This window comes from Pteropus alecto, unplaced genomic scaffold (assembly GCF_000325575.1).
Source record: "Pteropus alecto unplaced genomic scaffold, ASM32557v1 scaffold11, whole genome shotgun sequence".
In the NCBI taxonomy this organism is placed as follows: Eukaryota; Metazoa; Chordata; class Mammalia; order Chiroptera; family Pteropodidae; genus Pteropus; species Pteropus alecto.
Genome location: NW_006431956.1, coordinates 831,839 through 839,737, shown reverse-complemented (window position 1 = coordinate 839,737; position 7,899 = coordinate 831,839). Strand labels below are relative to the sequence as shown.

General features: G+C 49.7%; 1 protein-coding gene across 1 annotated transcript in view; it reads left to right on the top strand.

The window, feature by feature from the left end:
- Positions 1-7,899, top strand: part of IL2RA (interleukin 2 receptor subunit alpha) — a 40,403-nt gene that overhangs the window by 394 nt on the left and 32,110 nt on the right. The gene's annotated exons all lie outside the window — the stretch shown is intronic.

The following is a 7,899-nucleotide window of genomic DNA, read 5'->3' as shown; positions in this document are numbered from 1 at the left end:
ACCCCAGGTTGTGCCTCAGCTGTATCCAATCTATATAGAGAGCTTGAGATGGTGGACCTCCTGTCACTCAAAGTCTTTGACAGTGAATTCTGGAAAGAATAGAGTGGCCTGATATTTAAAGGTTGACACGACACTGAGGACTGAATAGATTCCTCAAGAAATTCTCTTTTATTTTCCTCTGCACCCCCCAGTCATTACGGTGACATTGAAAGTTTGCTGGGACGCTCTCTAAGACCAGGGAGATGTGCCCGAAGCGTCGGTAACTCATGCGTGAAACACTGGGATAATTTAAGATCTCAGAAGGGGTTCGCTTCAAGGATGTATACTTTGTTTTCTACTGCCTCAAGAAATAATACCTAGGAAGCGCCTTAGACGTGCAACTTTACAGAAATTTTGGAAATATAAGCATACTCGGTTCTAGAATACGACTTTTTCTCATGTTCTTATGTGTCTATATGCATGTGCTATATGTGTACGTATAGGATATTTATACATATATGCAAATTTCGAAGTTCATTCATCCTTTCAAATGGGTTTTGTCAAAGATTTTTTTTTTTAATAAGAAACCACCAACTTGTACCTCAAACCACCCTTCCTAATTGAGTGTGAATTTTCTACTGACTCTTCCCCTGCTTACCCAGCAAGACAGATAAGCGATCGAAGTCTATAATTTCATATCGTTATAACTGCTAGATATACTATAGCGCTAAGTGACCACAGAAAGATGTGTTAAGATGTGAAACACAAGGATGCATATGCGGAGTTGTTTTGCCTTTTTCAGGGGAGGAGGCCGAGTTAGGGTGGGCTGTGAGCCTACCCAGGTGTAGGACCTTTGTCACTTTAGAGCTAAAGTGGGCATGGTTTTAGGAAAGCTTATAATGTGATTTCTGTCTCAGTACGGTCTTTGCAAAGTGGGAGGTTGGTTTAAGCCAGGACACAGAAGATTTTTTGCAATTGATCATGCCTTGCTCCCAGGAAACACATGTCAAGTAAACCGGTGTTATATGCTCGCTGGCAAGTGGTGACTTATGCGAGCATAGGAATGGTCTTGGTGACGGTGAGGCCAGTGGGATGTGATCAAAATTTCTCTCATTCACTCGGTTCTCCAAAAAACTCTCCAGTACCTCTCGTTCCCCTTTTCAGCACTGTAGGAAATACAAAAATGAACAGGACAGTCTTGAGCCTTAAGAGATTTATGACCTAGTAAGAGGAAGAAAGGCAGAGATATAATAACAGTAGTACAAGTTGGTAAGATCTGTGGGAGCAGGAGGCTCTCAGAGAAGGCTTCATGGAGGTGCTTTTCATGCAAGAAGAGCCCCGAGGGACTAGTAAATTTCCCAAAGTGAACATTCCAGCTAGAGGGGGTCATATGAGCAAAGACACCACGGAGCATTAGGGAACAGCAAGTGTCTGCTGTGGCTCCCAGCGCTGGATGAGGATGTGAAGATATTGAGAATTAAGACTGGAAAGGTAGGATAAGGTCAAATGAACGATCCAAGGCCTTGGATAACAAGTTAAAAAGATTTTAACTTCATTTGGTAGAAGGTAAAAAATGACCATTTCTAGAGTACCTTCTATGTGCCAGATACAGGTCTTCTTCTAATCTTTGTAATGACTTTGCAATGTGGATGTCACACACCCACTAGATGAAGGAGAACCCAAAACTCAGAAGTCACACAGGCGGTGACGGGGTGGGGGCTCACACTCAGGCCTCCCGGCTTGTGCTCCTTCTGTCCTGGTCACTGCAGACAGGGACAAGGCTCTCCGGAGAGGGCACAGCGTGGGGAGAGCTCGGGGCACAGGCAGGTCTCGAGGCTCTTGGGCTAGTCTGATTCGGAGGCAAACGAGGACTTGGTGGTAAAGACAATGAAGCAGGTTGTGTTTCTGGGATGACATACGGTTTAGGAACCACGCCGGGGTAAAAACTAAACTCGTCTCAGACTTTTTCTTCCAAGAAGCCAGTCTTAAAATAACAAGTCTTTTTTATTCCTTACGGGCAAGAGGTCTCTAACGAAATCAAACAGACCGTCAAACAGATGCGATTTCTAGCTGATTCATAAGGCAGATTTTCATTCTGAAAATTTCCAAAGCCACTATTTAAAATCGTGGCGGGCTACAGGGGATGTATTAATCAACTTGAGCGTTTTTAGTCTCTATATTACTAGGTCCTGGGATGTGATCAAAAAGAGAACTCTCCCCATGTCACCAATACAGCACGTTATTGAAGTCATCTTTCTCAGAATTGGGGAAATTCTGAGAGTTTCCCCTACAGCCTTGATCATCTTTCTTTTATTCTAGGAATTCTGTGATCAAATCTTCATCCCCTAGACTAAAAAAAAAAAAAAAAAGCAAAACACAAAATAATATATGTAAAAAAACAACATGAAGTGTGGAAACCCATTAAGATGATATTTCTGTCTGACTATTTCTTCTTGTAAAAACTGCTGCCCACAGTAGAATTCTCCACCCTCTCCTTGGTCATTAAAACAGCAAATGTTGAACTCTCCACATTTAATCGTTCAATGTCTCTAGATCCCCAAATGCTGTCACCGCCATTACCTTGCTCATGTCCGAGACAAGGCTTTGGTCAGCACAGGGAGGACCTCGTAGAACTGCCGCTACTTTCTTTGAAACGGGGTGTCTTAAACGGTCAGTGCTGTATATCACCTGTACGTGTTTTAGATCTGAGAGATCAGAGGCACGAAAGAACGGCTCCCACCTCTGGTCAGTTCGAGCTGGTGGTCTGGAACTGTGGGTACACTGCACAGCCCACCACTCGACCCCTCGCTCATTGCGACGAGAAGTTTCTTAGCCTTCCTTGGCTGAAGCTTGAGTATTCTGGGTACTTCTGTGCAGCTTCTTGTTGAAGGCATTCTTCTAACAGCTAGAGTCACCTGTGAGTCAGGCTTCCCCTCACCACGGTGGCCATTCGAGTTTAATTTCCCCGCTCCTCCCACTGCCCGATGATCAGCAGAAGTCCCTTAGGAAGTGGGACATGTCACCTGAGGTCAGTGGAGAGAAGAGTTGGGGGGAATCGAACTTTGCGGGGAGTCGATGGAGGCCGAGGCACCTCCTAACGGACATTGTTGGAGAACTAAAAGTTCTCCAGTTCCATCACTCTATGCCAAGTATTCTGAAAAAGAAATGAAATAAGCTCTGTTTTAAAGGCATTTTCAAGCCGGGGTACTTTGGGGTGAAAAAGTCTCCAAGCTGAAGACATACACAGCAGGGTCTAAGTTAAGAGATCTCTGAGGGTCTCAGCCCCAAAAGTGACATCTCATCGCAGGTTATTTCCAGCCGTCCCCACTGCACTCGGGTGCGACCCTCTGCTTCTGTAACTGTTGCGGTTACAAGGGTCGAGGAAGAACGCCACGACCTGCTGGTGAGGACTTCTGCGGTTCGTTTGCTTGTTGAAGGGATTTTTGCCTGAAACCACTTTCTCGCATCTCACAGGAAAGGTCTTACGTGAGCAGGAATCTATGTCTCGTCTCTTTACCCCAGGCCATTCCCTGTGAGAGAAGGAAAGAGGATCTTAATTCAATCAGTTGCTTCGAAAAGTCGCCAGCCTCCCATCCCTGCACACAGCGGTGGCCCGGCCGCGTCTGAGGGCGGTCGCAGAGGGCCGTGAATGGCGGCGGCGGGGCAGAGCAGGTGGGGCGCCCCCAGCCCACCCGCTCCAGCTCTCCTGTGCTGCTCTTTTCATATTTTTCAAATCCCAAAGCACCCGGCTCACGCATCCGTGCGGAATCTTGGCTTTAGGGCAGGTGTTTGGCTTTAATCCACCGTCGGCGCTCCGGCCCCAAATTTTGGGTGGCAGCGAGAAATGTGAAAGGAAGCAGAATTCTTGCGGGAAGGTGACGGAGGCCGGGCGAGGGGAAGCCACTGAGAAGGTAAAAATCCGAAGCCCCGGAAGACCTCCGATTGCTGTATCTGATATGTTAAGGCCCATCATCTCGAACGGAGAGAACACGACGCAGGAAGCCACCGTTCCTGGTAAGGGAGCTGTCGTTGGCTTGGGGAGGGCAACCCAGAAGGCCTGGGTGCCTAGACGGGACAGCAAGGAGTAACCGAGGACAACAAGCAAGCAGGGAAGCGCCGAGGCCAGGACCGGCAGCCAGACCTCTCCAGTCCCAGGGAAGCAGTCCACATGTCTCCACGTGCCCTCGGTGACATGCGTCCACCCATCCATCGCACACTGGGGATCCCAAGATGAAGGCGGTCGCAGTCCGTGCCCCCAAACTGCTTTTGCCTCAACCACGGAGACGAAACATCTGCTGAGCAAGTCTTATATCAAAGACTGACAAGGGGGAGCCAACGGCATCTGCCAGTGAGTCAACAACCCATCACTGAATCCCCCCCAACCGGGCTTTCAAATAAGTCACCCATTTAGGGGAAAGCAGTAATGTAATCGTTTCTAGGTATTTTCGATATTTTCCACTGTAAAATTACTCAGATGATTTTCGGCTGTTGGACCTGTTTAAAGGTTATTCTGGGACTTGCTTTCCATCCCTAAGAAAATCACGTCCCACCGGGCAATGTGTCATGGTGGCAGACCCCAGCACCGTGCACATTAAGCGCGCAGCTGGGGTGCCGTAACAAGTGATATCCGAGCCCCACCCAAGACTAATTAAGACCGATCTCTGGGGGTGAGAACTGGACATATGCATGTACAAGCATTTGTGTGTACACTGAGCAAAATGAGGCTCAAATGGCTAATGAGCCTCTGATTAAAAAAAAAAAAAAAAAAAACACTAAAACTTTTGCTCATTTGCTCATACCAAAAGCACCTGAGTGACGCCCATCTCACTTTCATCCTCCAGTGTCCACAGGTAGAGTTCATTCACACAGCAGGTCACTGGATCGGCGTCATCAGGACCACGTGACACCTCTGTGTTAACAGTCAGGAAGTCCAAGGTCTTGGTTCTCCACACCCAGATTTTGCCCCTAACCCAGCCTCAGCTGACCGCAGGCCCCGTGGACAAGGCCCCGGGGCTCTGTCTTGACAGCCCACGCCTGTACCCTGCCCCCCAATTAATGGGGCTTTTGAGCAGCAACTCTGCCTGTAGCCCAGTGCCAGGAACCCTGCCTACAAAAGGGCTGCAGGCAGAAGACGACGCTAAGGCACCAAAGTGCGGGCAGCATGTGACCAGAAGGTCACTGTGCTGGGACGAAGGTGGGGGGAAGGGGTTCGGTGACAGGCCTGCCCCACTGAGGAAGGAGAGGGTCGGATCGGGCAGATGTGCTTCCTGGGCAGCCTCCTCCCCTTCCAAGGCATCCCCCGCACCCCTCATTCCAGAGGCTGGTATCAGACCAGGAGCAGTTGGGTACTTCCCCCACCAAAAAAAAAAAAGAAAGAAAGAAGAAGAAGAAAAAGCAGCACGTTTCTAAAGAATAAAAATAAAGTTCTGAGGAACATGGAAAGTTGACTAGTTTCCACTGGGCCCTGCAGTGACAGAAGAAAGCGAGCCGATGAGACGCTGAGAACTGGAAGACAGACGCTGGGTGAGGCGAGTCGGTGCCCGAACCCCGATACCGGCACCCAGTGTTTTCCTTTCTGGCTCCTTCGCTTTCAGCTGGTTCCAAGAAACATTTTAAATTGCAAAGGTAATGACAAGAGCGAATACCGAGAGCCTGCATGCGATCTTCCGGGTCACGGTGTGGAAACAGTGTTACTCCGGTTAACCCTCAAAATAAGGCAGGCCTTGTTATTACCCCATTTTACACCCGGCAGACCGAGGCTCGTGGAGGTTCAATTAGCTGCCGGATATAACGCGACTACATCCGATAGAACATGACTAGATCTGATGTAACACGGCTGGATCTGAGCCCGGCAGTCTCATCCCAGAGCCAGCATTCTTGACTATTCTCCTAAAATACGGCTAAAGCTCAATAAGACACATGTATTGGGTTAATGAAGAAGTTTATTTTTACTTTTTTAAAAGTTGGCTATGTCGCACTGCTCCCGTGTGCCTACAGAATCCGAATCCCGATATCACGGAGCCATCCCTTAATCCATTCGAGGGACTGACCTCTTAAGGCCCAAGGCATCCCTAGAGTCCTAAATTCTCTGAGTCTCGCTCTTCCCCTCCAATGCTCCTCTTACTCCTCAGAGAAGAGCCTGGGGTGTCTTTCTGGCATTTGAACTTGCTTCAAAGAAAGTGCTTCGGTTGGGTGAAGTCTGCCCCAGCCACCCACGAGACGAAGGAAATTCTGAGCAGCTCCGGGCATGAGTCAACCGCGCCACACTCAGGAATTGCCATGTCTGCCCACGGAATCACCCACTCTTTTCTGTTTGGGACCGAAATAGATACCTCCTCCAGAAGCCATGCTGCTTTCTGTGTTCTCAGCAACAAAAGCCCAAGCCGAGGACAGGTGGGGTGCTGCAGAGGAGGCGCAGTGGGCTGTGGGGGCTGCCTCTGCTGCGAGGGCTGTCGCCATGAAAACTGCTGGCGAGGTAGACCGGGCAGACAGGATGGGGTGAGGGCCAGGCAGAGGACGGAAGCCGCAGAGCGGCTGGGGACGGTCCTGACAGCTCCGGGCTTCCGGTTATTCGTTCACTCCTTTATCCACCCATTCAGCAGACACATCTTGAGCAGCTACCATGTGTCGGGTACAAGGGTAGCGATGAGCGGACCCAGCCCTTGGTCGCCGGCAGCCCGCCCACCGCACAGCGGGAGAGAGACACGCGGCACGGAGAGCCACACGCGTGATCAGCGGTGCAGGCTTCAGGTTGGGGGAGCGGACGGGCGGATGTTCCTGACAGCTTCAGTCACTCACTGCCTTGCGGTGACGCTGACGTTTGGGACAGAAAGGAGGCCGGGAGCGCGGTTTTGTCATGATGAATTACTAAAACGATGAAAGTCAAACACCCCTTATTTTGAATTTGGAGTCATACAGACAGAGGATGAGAGGAGGCTTTTTTTTTTTGCTTAAGAAAGAGAAAATGCGGACGTTTCGGGTGGGAGTATTTACAGCCCTTTCAGAATCAACTGTTTGATTGCTCCCACGGCCCCCAAGTGGTTTAGAAGGTTGTTTATAGACTGTGCTGACCTAGGGCTGCTCCCCCAGCTGTGTGCGAACCATCCCCCCATCCGACACACCCCTCCGCGGGAGGGAGGAGGGAGCCCAGGCAGGGTGGTTCATGTGATTACATACTTAAAAGCAAGGCAACGTGTTTCTTTAAGAAAAAAAAAAAAAAAGTGTTTTGTTTCACGAAATGAGCCCATTGGAGCTAAATTGGCCCACCTCCTCAGCGAAAGACCGGTTTATTATGATACCAAGTTAAGGGCAAAAGAATCATTTCTAAGAGTTGCGCTTAAAGTCCCCAAAACATAAGTTGACGTCAGCTTCTTCCTGTCTGGTGCTCTGTGAGTTTCCCGGGAGTTTTTTTTTTGGGGGGGGGAGGAGCGGGGAGGTGATGACTTTACACACGCTTGCACATCTGACATCTTTCCTGGCTGTAGCCAGCGCTGCCTCAGCTTCCTCTGCTGATGAAACTGGCAGAGCCTTCAAACCAGCTGAGCACCTGTGTGGTGTATCTGTTTCCGGCCCCTGTGGTAGTGACACCTCTGTTCGGAGCCCGAATTAGAATAAGAGGACCTTTGCTAAAAGAAAACCCCTTATTTTAAGTGAAAAGCAAAACAAGCAACTACCAAAAAAAAGGACCCCCAAGATTTTTTAAAAGGGCCGTTTCCTCTGACTTTCTGCTGATGCCCAGGAGAGCAGAGCGACATGGCCTCCGGTTAGCCTCTCGGCCCTCGTTGTTCGGTCATTTTGCCGTTTATTTCACTTTTGGCTTTCACTGCCTTCCGCTCAGCAGGCCACGAGTTTCACTTTCCCCGGCCCCGCTGGCCCAGCTGTGCCTGGGCCGGCCCAGGAGGGTCGGGCCGCGGGCGGCTG